At 41.2% G+C, this 14,734-nt stretch overlaps 1 pseudogene across 1 annotated transcript; it reads left to right on the top strand.

Annotated features, from left to right (window-relative positions):
- Positions 1 to 318: 318 nt before the first annotated feature.
- Positions 319 to 1,002, top strand: LOC308262348 (galectin-related protein-like; annotated as a pseudogene). The gene is made up of 2 exons: positions 319 to 431; positions 639 to 1,002. The product of its transcript is annotated as a galectin-related protein-like (transcript).
- Positions 1,003 to 14,734: the final 13,732 nt, after the last annotated feature.

The following is a 14,734-nucleotide window of genomic DNA, read 5'->3' as shown; positions in this document are numbered from 1 at the left end:
GGCTACACTCCCAGACCTATTTTATACTTTTTCATTTGGAAACAGGGTCTCTTAAGCCAGAGCGGCTGACTTCGAACCTGCGCGATCCTCCTGTCTCCACCTCCCAAGCGTGGGGATTACAAGTGTGCGCCACCACACCCGGCTGAAAAATAACTCTTAAAACTTAATAAGAAAACAGTCTGATCTTCTCACTCTCTTGGGCAGAGGCAGCAGCTGGGTCCAGGTTGGGGTAGCTGCTCTCATCTCTCGCTCCACACAGGAGCATCCCGGGACCCCCAGCCACGTCCCCCACTGGGGAAGCTTATGATGCCATACTGAAACACCTCCTTGGGCTCTCCAGTTCAAGCCGATGTGTACTTCCCACAACTGAGAGTTTCATTTTGTGGACACATTAAAGGTCCATTAAAGGTGGCATGAGACCAGGCAGGAAGGTGTTCGTGAGCCAGGCGTGGTGGCCCACGCTTGTAATCCCAGTATTTGGGAGGCTGATACCAAAGGATCACAGTTCGCAGACAGCCTCAGCTACTTAGTGAGACCCTCCGCAACTTAGTGAGACCCTGTTTCAAAATAAAGAATAAAAATAGGGCAGAGGGTGTATCTTGGAGTTCCATCCCAGACCCGAAAAAAAAAAAAAAAAGGTGTTAGTGATGGGCATTGTAGACCTCAATCCAGAAAGCTTTGCCATCACCTTGACCTGCAGTGACTCGGATGATGCTCCTGCTGGCTTGGCAGTTGAACTCAAGGCTGTCAAGGCTGTGTTTGCAGACTGACAGCTCCTCAGAAATTCTTGTATATCTGGGGAAAGGCGCCCAAACAGTCAATGATCACTTACTTTCATTCATCCCAGGCCAGCAATTCTGGGTGGAAATTCTATGTGAACACCCATGTTGCAGAGTGTTCGTCGATGGACACCAACTCTGGTTTCTACCATCGCCTTAGAACATTATCTGCTATTGATCCATAAAAGTAAATGGGGACCTGTAGATCACCAAGCTTGGCTGATGTTCAAACAGAATCAGGTGCCACAACCACAAGACTCTTGGTCTGGAAGAAGTGGCCCAGCAAGACCTTGAGACATAAAAGGAAAACAAAACAAAAGCCAAGCCTCACTGTTTCTTCCTTCTGTGTGGTTTAAGCCCCAAACGACAACTCTAGCTACAGGCTGCCCGTAGGAAGCAAGCTGTTGGACAAAGAAACCTAGCCAGTATTCCCCAAACAAAGTAATACATTAATGCTGGATTTTATTCAGACTACACTAAATGGATTTGTGATGCTTTGTGATTTGGTAGCAAATTATTCATCATATCAGAGGAAGGTGATGTTTAGAAACAAAAGTGCTAAGACGTTAAAAACAACAACGGTACACTGAAATCAATGTGTTTCTGTACTGAAATGGAATTGTGTAGCACAACCAAGATTTCAGTCAGAGCCGGGAGTGGTGGCGCACGCTTGTAATCCCAGCATTCGCGAGCGAGGCTGAGACCGGAGGATCATGGTTCGAGGACAGCCTCAGCTACTTAGTGAGGCCCTCTGCAAATCTGTGAGACCCGGTTTCAAAATAAAGAATTAAAAAATAGGGCAGGAGGTATAGCTTGAAGGTTGAATGCCCCTGGGTTCCATCCTCAGACCCACAAAAAAAAAAAAAAAGAGAGATTTCAGTCAGGGTATTTATATAGAATGTAGATTGTTCACGGTTTACTTTTTAGATTTTCTCTTTCTTTCTCTCTTTCTTTCTTTCTTTCTTTCTTTCTTTTTCTTCCTTTCTTTTTTTCTTTTTTGCGGGTCTGGGGATGGAACCCAGGGGCATTTGACCTCCAGGTACACCCCCTGCTCTATTTTTTATTCTTTGTTTTGAAACAGAGTCTCACTAAGTTGTGGAGGGCCTCACTAGGTAGCTGAGGCTGTCCATGAACCGCGATCCTCTGGTTTCAGCCTCCCGAAAGCTGGGATTACAAGTGTGCACCACCATGCCCGGCTCTTTCTTTTCTTTGCACAGCATGTCATTCAGTTTTTGAAGCTTTCAGGAAGTTATTTATTGATACTCAATGTAATTATTAAAGAATAAGCAATGTCTCAAGAACACCAAGTTATGGACTTTTGAATGCACAAATATCTTAGGTCTGAGAGAAGAAATTACGTATTACAATCATAATACAGGTAAATTTATACATTATAGAATTGGATAAATAAAACTGTTTTTCAGGTTATTATCAATCATGTAAAATTCTATTTACGTTGCTTCCTTTTTCCTCTGAATTAGCACAGTATTGGCTTCATTAAGAAATAATTAACTATGTCTCCCTGGATTTACATAATAGCTCATTAAGTTGTTATTAAATTAATTGAAAACACATAAGAGTTGATTACATAGGCAGTTTTTCTTTTAGTTAGTATTATATAAACTTTTAAAAGTATATGAAAGTGATTTTGGAGTGCAGTGTAAAGCAAAAGCAAATGGTCTGGAATAACTTACTTGGAAATAATTTATTTCAACTTAGCTCATTATATAATTTTTTATGTGTGAACCTCATCACTATCCCTAAGCAATGCCTTTGGAGCTTCTGAAGGAAAGACGTCTTCTGCAGTGTTGGCTCTGTGGCTCAGAAGAGCTCATGGCTTAGAGGAGACAGTGGGATAGGATGAGATCCACCTTGGAAAATAATGCAGCTAGTTAACTGAAAGCAAAGTTCCAGGACTCTGGGCCTTTGCATTCAAACAAAAGTATGATTGCTTCCAATGAACACTTGCAAAACTGCCCAAACAGAGCGTCTCCAGCAGGAGGCTTCCTACTGTCCATGTCACCACAAGCCCAGGGATGGTTGCTTCCTGGGTGCTGGGCTTCACAAGCTGCATTGGCCCGGTAGAGAAGGACCCTCGGCATTGCTTGGTCCAGGTAGTGGGGGATGAGGGGTGCTGGATGGGGGTGCATTTATATGTAATTTAGGTTTTGTTTTTACAGCATACATGTCTTGTTATGACATGCCCTTGTCCTGCTTTGCTTTTGAGTTGTTTTACACAACACACAGAGCCACTAAAGTGGCCACATCATTTTCACGTTTTGAGAATGTAGACACTGTTTCAGTACCAAAGTCTAATATACACACAGCAAACTAAAATTGTAAAGGTTTAATATGAAATATCTTTGGATTCTTCTCAACTCTGAAACTGTTCATCACAGTTCCGTGGTTTTATTTTGATTTAAGAAGATACTTTATCCAACAAGATGAGCTGCACCTTAATAAGTGTTATTCACCATCTGACTTAGTCATACTCCATCAGGAGGACTGTTATTGGCTCCAGGTATTTTCAAGCCTGTGACTAACTTCTCATGGCATACAAAGCCACTTTTGAGGAGTGTTCATAGAGAGAACTAGATTTAACATTTGGCAGAAGACTTCATGGGAGAGCTATTTTGAGTGGCCAACCATTCTCAGTCATTGCATAATTCAGTAGAAACTTGAGATGCAGGGAGTATAACTGATTGGAAGTGACTATTCTCTCTACTATCAGCTAACTCATTAGCAGCCATAGGCAGCTTAGTATGAAAATATGGTGTTAACCCTTCCTTTCCCTATGAATCAGTGGGAATCTCTTTGATAGGCCTACAGGGTTAAATATAAAGGATGTGATTATTTGATTTAGGTTTAGGTAAATGAGTAGTTAATCCACTGTCCTGATGGTTAGCTGTAAACTGGAACACATTTACATCCTCTTCTTGGCCTGTGAGGTCTAAGGTTGGAAATTCAGAATGGAAAGTGCAATTTAAAGCTTCACAGGACAATATTTGCATATTTAAGGAACTATTTCTGACCAGAGCCCTGATTTTGCAATAACCAAAACCAAGGAAAAACAACCAGGCTCTGGGGAAATACAAGGCAGTCTTTCTCCTTCATCTATTTACTTACTTGTACTCAATTCCTTCTTGATATTTCAGAAACTCTGCCCGATGATGTCCGTGTCCAATGCCTTCTGAGCTTCTATGACTAGTCTCTACTCCAAGCTTTGGGACACATAAGTAATACTAATCCTTGTTCTTGAAAATATTCTAGTTTATTATTCAATCTTAGGTTAATTGGATTAGCATAACTTATTTTCCTCAAGACCCCTGTGTCAGATTGAGCTGATCATGGGACCTCTGGTATTGAGCAGAGGCCCTCGGGAAGCTTGGTAAACATGTGGAATTCTCAGGGACTAGCTCAGTGGGGCAGGAAGAAGAGCTGAGCATCTGCTCTGTGGATCCTCCATGGTTAAGATGCGTGTGGTCAACTCTCTGCTGGACGTGGGAGCTCTTCACAAGGCCTTGGGAAACAAAAAGTCAATTTCTGCCAGTTTGCTATATTTGACATATTTTTAGTGACAAGATATATCTTTCATTTACCTGGAAAAGTGGCTCTTCTGAAGTATTTAAGCTAGTCATTCATTTAGAATGTCACCCTTCTCTGAGCTAGACCCCCAACAATACATTTTTCTTTTGAAACAAAGTCTTGCTAAATTCCTGAGGCTGGCCTTGAATCTGTGATCCTCCTGTTCCAGCCTCCACAATACTGTCAATCTAAAAGGGGAGACAATTTACTTTGGCTCACAGTCTTGGAGGTTTCTGTACACAGTTGCTTGGCTCTGTTGCTTGGGCCTGTAACAGTGCAATGTATCATAGCAGGAGTGTGTGATGGAGAGGACTCTTCACCTCACGGCATCCAGGAGGTGCAGGGATGGGGACTCCAAGTCCCCTCTTAAGACAGGCCCCTCTGACCCAAGCTCCTCCCAGAGGCCTCACCTTCTGAAGCCTTTACAACCTCCTGATAGCTGATAGAACTAAGCTAAAGATCAAGCTTTAATACAGGAGCCGAGACTTTTGGGAAGATGGCGACTAAGAAAAGCAGCACTTACGAGTCCTCCTAAAACTCGATCTCTATTGACACAAAACCAGCGCTTTTCATAGCCAGAAAACACTAGCAATGGAGAAATAAAATATGTGAACACAAGGGACAGAGAAAAAGACTAGAAGAACAACCGAGACCAGAAAAGAAATTAGGCCTGCAATGCAGTGGCGGAGCCACGCCAGCAGCATCTTCCCTCACAGCACCAGGCTCCAGAGAGGAAGGGTAAACAAGGAGCTGAAGTGAGCAGCTGCAGATCATTTAGGTGTAATTCAGCAGTTCTTTCAGCTCAAAGAACATCTAAAACTTCCAGTGGCCAAGCTCATCACGCCTTCCAGGTACTCAGAACGGAGCTCAAAACCAGGAAAGGAATAAGCCAGCCTCACGGCCGAGGGTGTGGCAATGGTGTCATATTGCCAGCAGCAACAGTGAGTTCACCATGCCCTGCCACAGATCCTGATCAGTGCGCACAATAACCATGAGTGAAATTGTGGCCCCTATAGGAGAAATCCCTGTACTGTATTCCCAGGGACTTGTGCAGCTTTGATAATCTCCTTGGGTCTGAGATTTTGAAGTCTAACCCAGTGAAGGAGCAGCAGTGGCAGAGATACCACACCTTAGTCGCAGCTCTCCATGGGAAAACACCCAGCCCATCACCCCCATGGTCTCATGCAGCCTTGATTAAATCCCTGGATCTGAGACTTTGAGATACAATCCAGTAAAGGAGTAGTGGCGGCTGAGATTACCACAAAATCGAGATCCTGAGCACCCTAAGTGAAGTTGTAGTGACCCAGGGAAGGCACAAAATTCTGAAATCATGGGAAAGAGGAACAACAATAGAGCAATGAATGCCCACAAATCCGTATTATCAAAACCTGATAACACAGAAATTTAGAGATCTCCAGAAGATCAAATTAGGAATATAATTGTAGAATAATACAGGACTTTCAAAAAGAATTTAGAGAGAGTCTAAAAGAAATAAAGGAAGCAATCATTGAGGTAAAGGCCTAAATTCAAAGTATAAACAATCGATTAGACCACATGGAGAATAGAATCTCGCTCCTAGAAGAGGATCACTCCAAAAACAAACGCATAATTTATAACAGAAAAAAATCAGACAGCAGAAATCTGACATTGAAAAAATATAGGCCCATTTTAAGAGAGCTATCCTAAGAATAACTGGAATAGAGGAGAGAAAAGAAGGTGAAACCAAAGGGATCAATAATCTCTTCAAATAGCAGAAAATTTTCCAAACATAGAGCAAGAGGTCGATACACAGATCCAGGAAACTTACAGAACTCCCTTTAGAAAGCAGAGAAGAGGTTCCCCATGCCACATAATTGTCAAAATGACCAATGTGGAAGCCAAGCAGAGAATCTTAAAGGCAACAAAAACAAAGGGCCAAGTGACATTCAGAGGCAAACCAATTAGAATCACTCCAGACTTCCCAAACCAAGTCATGAGAGCCAGAAGGGCTTGGAGTAACATATTCCAAACTCTGAAAGAAAACAACTTCCAGCCAAAAATTTCCTATCCAGCAAAAGTATCTATCAAATTAAATGGGGAAATAAGAAGCTTCTATGACAAACAGAAACTGAAGAAATTTATGTCTTCAAAACCAGTGCTAGAGAAAATACTCAAGGAGATTAACTATAAAGAAGAAACAAGTAATACACACCAGAACCAGAGAAACAAGATTTTCCATCCAGCAGATAACTAAAATTAGTTATCTTTGGAAATTCATTATTTATTTTAGTGTTTTACCTATTTCTAAATTGTATTGTTTGCTTTTAGTTTTGCTAACTTTTAGGATTTCTATTTGGAATATTAATATACCTTCAGATATAGCATTTGGAAATATTTTATCCCATTCTATCAGTAAATTTTAACTCTGTTTAAATTGTCTTTGGATATACAATATTTTTTTTTATTTTTTAGGGCGTTTGTATACCCTTCTGTTACCTGTGCCATTGAAATCATATCCAAGAAATCACTGCCAATTTCAATGTTGTGAAGTTTTATGACACAGGTTTTCTTCTAAAAGTTTATACTCTCAAGATTTACATTTAGGTCTTTTATTTATTATTATTATTATTATTATTATTATTATTATTATTATTATTATTATTTTAGTGGTACTGGGGTTCCTGGAAGCCCTTCTACCTCCAGGCTACATTCCCAGACCTATTTTATATTTTTGAAACAGGGTCTCTTATGCCAGCGTGGCTGTCTTCGAACCTGCGCGATCCTCCTGTCTCCGCCTCCCAAGCGCGAGGATTACAAGCGTGCGCCACCACGCCTGGCGTCTTTTATTTATTTTGAGTTAATATTTGTATATGGTGTTAGGTAAGGGTCCAATTTTATTCTTTTTCATGTAATTATTATTTTTCAACAATATTTAGTGAAAAGATTATTATTTCCTTCACCAAATGTTCTTGGTAACCTTGTCAAAAATAACTTGACCATATATGGAATAATTTATTTCTAGCCTTTTTATTTTACTTCACTGGTTTATATATCTGCCTTTATAGCAGTACTACACTGTTTCAATTTTTGTAGCTTTATAAGGTTTGAAATCAGAAAATGTACATCTTCTAGCTTTTTTCTTTTTCAAGATTGTTTTGGGTATTTAGAGTTCATATTTCATGTTAGGATAGATTTTTTTTCTGAAAAATAAATAAATGTATGATAGTTTCACCTTAAAAAAAGAAAAAAAAATCCTGTGGTAAGAAAGAAAGCAAAAAGAAATATTGAAATGTTATCTCTAAGTGATCAAAAGCTTGATATCAGACAAAGAATCTGTTATGTAAGATTATCATTGTTAATTTTGGATAAATTGCTATAATATTAGATGTCAACCACTAAGCCAAGCATGGGAAGGAGGGATGGGGAGGGAATAGGGTGGGTATTGGGTAGGGGCTAACTGGGTGATGTGTGCATGTATGTCTACAAAAGTTTTTTATCCAATTATGATGTATGAATACAGTGCACCAATAAAAAATTAAAAAAAAATAATACAGGAGCTGGGCGTGTTGGTGCACGCTTGTAATCCCCACACTTGGAGGCGGAGACAGGAGGATTGCGCAGGTTCGAAGCCAGCCGTGCTGGCTTAAGAGACCCTGTTTTCAAAAATAAAAAAGTCTGGGAGTGTAGCCCAGAGGTAGAAGGGCTTCCAGGAACCCCAGTACCACCAAAAAGAAAAATAAATAAATAAATAAATAAATAAATAAATAAATAAATAAATAAAATACAGGAGCCTTTGGGGGATACCCCAGATCTAAACTATATCAGGTCTATTTGTGTAACTTTGACTTCATTCTGAAAAGAGAGAGTGTTTAAAGCTTGGGAAATAAGAAACCAGATTTAGAAGCAACTTCTTTACTTCTAGCATAAGAATTTTGGCAAGTCACTAAAAAATTTTGTCTTAGCCGGGTGTGGCTTGTAATCCTGGCGCTTGGGAGGCTGAGACAGGAGGACCGCGCAGGTTCGATACCAGCCTCAGCTGGCTTAAGAGACCCTGTTTCCAAGTAAAATAATATAAAATAGGTCTGGGAGTATAGCCCGGAGGTAGAAGACCCCTGGGTTCCATCCCCAGTACTACAAAAATGAAACAAAACACAAAACTAACTTTATTTTGGCTTCTTTTTTAGTCATACAAGGGGTCCTAAGGTTGCATGTGGACCCCAGGGAGCAGGAGCAGGCAGGAATGGGCCATGAGCTCACAGCTCCCACAGTGCTTGTTGCTTCATAGCAACAACTCATGGAAATATTCTTTATTATTTTGAGGCAAGTGGACTTCGGTGGTTACTATTCTTAGAAATAAAAAAAAAATTAGCCATTACTGCTTTGGGTTCTCTGAAGAGGACACTAAATTCTACTTAGCTTTTAAAAAGGTCTCAATATGGTGGTTTAGTCTTTCTTTTTGGTACTGGGGATTGTACCCAGGGGCATTTTACCTCCAAGCTACAACCCTGCACCTTTTCGTTTTTATTTTAATTTTCAAACAGGGAGGGACTTGATAAGTTGCTGGGAGCCCTGCTAAGTTGTTGACACTGGTCTCAAACCTGCGACCCTCCTGTCTCAGCCTCTCACATACTGGGATTACAGGTGTGTGTCACCACGCCCAACTCAATATGACTTGAATTGTGGCAAAAATGACTTTTCCCACACCAACAGATTATCACTTTTCTTGCTGTTTCTTGTTTTTAGTTCATTTATTCATCAACAAGAAGAATGTTCAGACTTCCGGGAAGATGGCTACGGAGAAAAGCGAGGTTTACAAGCCCCACTAACAACCAATCTCTATTACCACAAAATCAGTGCTTTTCATAGCCAGAAAACACCATCAGCAGAGAAACAAAAAATGTAATTTCAAGGGACAGAGAAAAAAAGGGCTGGAAAAACGAGACACCAGAAACCAGACTGCAGTGCTGCAGCCGGAGCCATGGCGCAAAGCGGCAGGCGCCATTTTCCCTTGCAGCACCAGGCTCCAGAGAGGAAGGGAACTCATAACGGAGCTCAGAGCCACAGAGGATATACGCCGGCCTCATGCCCGAGGACGCAGCAGCAGTGCCTTATTGCTGGCAGCAGTGGCGAGCTCACCGGACCGCACCAGACCGCACTCAACAGCCCACCAGGCTCCAGAGAGGATCGGCAGACAGTGAGCCGAGGTGCACCGCTGCGGATCAGCCAGGAGGAATTCAGCAGATTTCTCAGCGCAGGGAGCGTCTAAAGCTCCCAGAGGCTGGGCTCAGCACACCCTGCAGGGACTCAGAGCAGAACTCAAAACCAGAGAAGAAATACGCCAGCCTCATGGCTGAGGGCGTGGCAGCAGCACCATATTGCTACCGGCGGCAGCAGGAGTGAATTCACCAAGTCCACGACAGCTCCATCTACGCACTCAACAACAGTGAGTCAAATTGTGGCCCCTGGAGGAGAAATCCCAATACTGTACTCCCAGGGACTTGACCCAGTGGAGGAGTGGCGGTGGCAGAGATATCATACCATAGGAGAACGCCCAACCTGGCACCCCCCATGGTCTAAATCAGCCTCGATTGACTCCCAGGGTCTGAGACTCTATGATACAACACAGTAAAGGAGTAGTGGTGACTGAGATACCACAGACTCTAGATCCAGAGTACCTTAAGTGAAGTTGTAGTGACCCAGGGAAGAACCCAGAGAAGGCACAAACTTCTGAAATCATGGGAAAGAAGAATAACAATGGAGCAATGAATGCCCACAACCCCACAACATCAGAACCTGATAAAACAGAAATTCAGAGATTTCTAGAAGATCAAATCAGGAAAATAACTGTAGAAATAATAGAGGTGTTTCGAAAAGAATTCAGAGAGAGCCAAAGAGAGATAAAGGATGCAATTAATGAAGTAAAGGCCTCAATTCAAAGTACAAACAACCGATTAGGCCACATGGAGAATAGAATCTTGATCTTAGAAGAAGATAATTCAAAAAATGAACGCATAGTTTCTAATTTAGAAAAAAAAATCCGACAGAAGGAATCTGACATTGAAAAAATATGGGCCCATTTTAAGAGAGCTAACCTAAGAATAATTGGAATAGAAGAGAGAGAGAAAAGAAGGTGAAACCAAAGGGATCAACAATCTTTTCAAGGAAATAATAGCAGAAAATTTTCCAAACGAAGAGCAAGAGGTCGATACACAGGTCCAGGAAACTTATAGAACTCCCTTTAGAGAGCATCAGAGAAGAGAATCCCCACGCCACATAATTGTCAAAATGACCAATGTGGAAGCCAAGCAGAGAATCTTAAAGGCAACAAAAACAAAGGGCCAAGTGACATTCAGAGGCAAACCAATTAGAATCACTCCAGACTTCCCAAACCAAGTCATGAAAGCCAGAAGGGCTTGGAGTAATATATTCCAAACTCTGAAAGAAAACAACTTCTAGCCAAAAATTTCCTACCCAGCAAAACTTTCTATCAAATTAGATGGGGAAATAAGAAGCTTCCACGACAAACAGAAACTGAAGGAATTTATGTCTTCAAAACCAGCGCTAGAGAAAATACTCAAAGAGATTAATACAAAGAAGAAATAGGTAACACATATCAGAACCAGAGAAACAAGATTTTCCATCCAATAGACAACTAAGACTGGTTATCTGTGGAGATTCATTATTTATGTTAGTCTTTTACCTATCTCTAAATTGTATTGTTTGCTTTTTTTTTTTTTTTTTGAAGGTCTGGGGATGGAACCCAGGGGCATTCGACCTCTGAGCTACAGCCTCTGCCCTATTTTTTATTTGTTATTTTGAAACCAGGTCTCACTGAGCTGCAGAGGGCCTCACTAAGTAGCTGAGGCTGTCCGCGAACCACGATCCTCCAGTCTCAGCCTCCCGAATGCTGGGATTACAAGCATGCGCCACCACGCCCAGCGTATTGTTTGCTTTTATTGTTGCTAATTTTTAGGATTTCTAGTTGGAATATTAATATACCTTCAGATATAGCATTTGGAAATATTTTATCCCATTTTATCAGTAACTTTTGTTTTTGTTTTTTTTGGTGGTACTGGGGTTCCTGGAAGCCCTTCTACATCCAGGCTATATTCCCAGACCTATTTTATATTTTTATTTGGAAACAGGGTCTCTTAATCCAGCGTGGCTGGCTTCGAACCTGCGTGATCCTCTTGTTTCCGCCTCCCAAGCGCGGGGATTACAAGCGTGTGCCACCACGCCCATCTTCTATCAGTAACTTTTAACTCTGTTTACATTGTCTTTGGATATACAATATTTTTTTTATTTTTTAGGGAGTTTGTTTACCTTTTTGTTGCCTGTGCCATTGAAATCATATCCAAGAAATCACTGCCAATTTCAATGTTGTGAGGTTTTATGACCCAGATTTTCTTCTAAAAGTTTATAGTATTAAGATTTAGATTTAGGTCTTTTATCTATTTTGAGTTAATATTTGTATATGTGTTAGGTAAGGGTCCTAGTTTATTCTTTTTCATGTAATTATTATTTTTCAACAATATTAAGTTAAAAGATAATTATTTCCTCCACCAAATGTTCGTGGAAACCTTGTCAAAAATAACTTGACAATATATGGAAGAATTTATCTCTAGGCTTTTATTTAACTCCAGTGGTTTATATATTTGCCTTTAGAACAGTACTGCACTGTTTCAATTATTGTAGCTTTATATGGTTTGAAATCAGAAAATATACATCTTCTAGTTTTGTTCTTCTTCGAGATTATTTTGGGTATCTAGAGTCCATATTCCATATCAGGATATATTTTTTTCTGAAAAATAAATAAATAAATGTATGATAGCTTCACCTAAGAAAAAAAAAGAAAAGAAAAAAATATTCTCTGGTAAGAAAGAAAGCAAAAAGAAATATTGAACTGTTATCTTTTAGTCATCAAAAGCTTGGTATCAGACAAATGAAACTGTTATGTGAGATTATCATCGTTAATATTGGATAAATTGCTATAAAACTAGATGTCAACCACTAAGCCAAGCATGGGAAGGAGGGATGGGGAGGGAACGGGGTGGGGATCGGGGAGGGGCTAACTGGGCAATATGTGCATGTATGTCTACAAAAATATTTTCTTTATACCATTATGATGTATGAATACATTGCACCAATAAAAAATAAATTAAAAAAATAAAGAAGAATGTTCATTTATAATCCACATTGAGCTCTGCAGATAGAAAACTTTTTCATGGCTTTAAATAAGCCATTCATGTGATGGTTTGTTCCTTATGAATGGACTGTGCCACCAGTTAATGAATTTTTTTCTGCATGAGACCAGTGGCTCAGCTGAGAGAGCGCCCTTCTATGCTGCAGAGCCTGCTGAGCCAACTATAAAGTTTGTTTGGATTTCACTCTTCTACCTTCTTAAACCGTTTTAAACATAAAACAAATTCATGCCCTTTAAGGAAAGAAAGTTACCTTCTGTTCCTGCTAATCTTGTAAATCTCCTGAGAGTGATTAATATGATTACTTAAACCCAACCATCCAAAGTGGATTGGGGGCTGTTTTATGAGGGAATTTGTTCTTGTCCATGTTGTGGCCTGTCCTTTCCCTCTCTGCTTGAGTGCCAAAGATCTCAGCTTCTCGGAGCTGTGCTGGGCAGACAAGTCCAGGCCAGAGCTGGCTCCTTCCTCCCGGGTCTGTGGCCCGTCTCAGCCTTGCCCCATCAACAGTGACACCCCAAGGTCACAACAGCTCAGCTTTAGGCTTTTGTTTTGCTCCCCTCTCTTACCTGTGATTTCTCTTGGGGGAGAGAGGGTAAAAACAGTGATTAAGAGAATGTTCTCTCTCTCTTTCTGTGGCATTCTACCCCCAAGCTACACCTCCAGCCCTTTAATTTTATTTATTTATTTATTTATTTATTTATTTATTTATTTTATTTTTTTGTGGTACTGGGGGTGGGACCCAGGGGCTTTCTACCTTCGGGCTATACTCCCAGGCCTATTTTATGCTTAATTTGGAAACAGGGTCTCACTAAGTTGCTGAGATCCTCACTAAGTAGCTGAGGCTGGCTTCGAACTTGTGCGATCCTCCTGCCTCAGCCTCTCAAGCGCTGGGTTTACAAGCATGCGCCACCACGCCTGGCTTATTTTTTTTATTTTGAATCAGGGTCTCAGTAAGTTGCTAGGGTCTTGCTAAGTTGCTGATGCTAGCCTCAAACCTTTAAACCTCCTGTCTTAGCCTCCTAAGGGCTGGGATTACAAGTATATCTGTTTATTTTCTGTCTCTTACAAATTATTGCCAAATAGATCTCCCCTCTCATCACAGTATTTCTGCTCTACCATCTACTTCCCAGGACTTCATCACGAGAGCCGAGATTTTAGTTTGAGAACTTCATTTTTCTGATCTATTCAGGTGTTACTTTGTGTGTGTGTGGTACTGAGGATAGAACCCAGGGGCTTTCTACCTCCAGGCTACACTACCAAACCTATTTTATATTTTATTTGGAAACAGAGTCTCACTTGGTTGCTGAGAGCCTCACTAAGCTGCTGAGGCTGGCTTTGAACCTGCGCAATCCTCCTGTTTCAGCCTCCCAAGTGCTGGGATTACAAGTGTGCACCACCACACCTGGCTCAGGTGTTATTTTTACCATTAAGATTTCTACTTCTGAACTCTGGCCTTTTCCCCATTTCTCTTATTTATTTTTATTCAGTATAATTCTATTATATTAATATTAGTATTACTTGGGAGGCTGAGAAAGGGGGATCACCAGTTTGAGGAGAGCCTCAACTACTTAGTGAGACCCATCTCAATGTAAAAAAAAAAAAATAGAAAGAAAGGAAGAAAAAGTGAAGACTGTCATTTTTCAAAGGACGTAAGGACTATGTAGTGATTCTCAAAGTGGCTCTCCAAATCCCTCCACCCAGGAATATGTTAGACACTCAGGCCTGTTTTCTGAAGCTCTGGAACAGCAGGGCAGCAGGCTGTGCTTTACAGTCACTTTACAGCCACACAGAAGTGTCCATGGTCACTTGTTTGGGAACAGTGGGTTAGAGGATTAGCCTGGGTCCTGAACGGCTGTGCAAAATCACCACTGGGCAGGAACACACCTCTGGTCAGATGCCACCGTCAGGAGAACACTGTGACCTCCAGCTCCCTCCAGTCTCTGCGTGTCCCCACTGGCTGACTCCCACAGAAGCCAAAGGCTGGGCTGGCACAGGGCAGAGAGCTGGCGGGGAAGGGCAGCAGGTGCGCTCATTGGAGCCAAGAGAAACTGCTGAGCAAAATCAAGTAACGAGGTCTGATCCTCACCAGTGGAGAAAGACAGCCCAGTAGGAAACACGAGCTCATGTTCCGAAGGGCAGTGCTGTAGATACCAGGACAAAGGCAACTGGCCAGACCACTGTGCCTGGGAA

This window comes from Muscardinus avellanarius (genome assembly GCF_963383645.1).
Source record: "Muscardinus avellanarius genome assembly, chromosome: 4".
Taxonomy (NCBI): Eukaryota; Metazoa; Chordata; class Mammalia; order Rodentia; family Gliridae; genus Muscardinus; species Muscardinus avellanarius.
The sequence above is the reverse complement of the archived record's forward strand: the minus strand, read 5'-3'. Positions and strand labels throughout refer to the sequence as shown.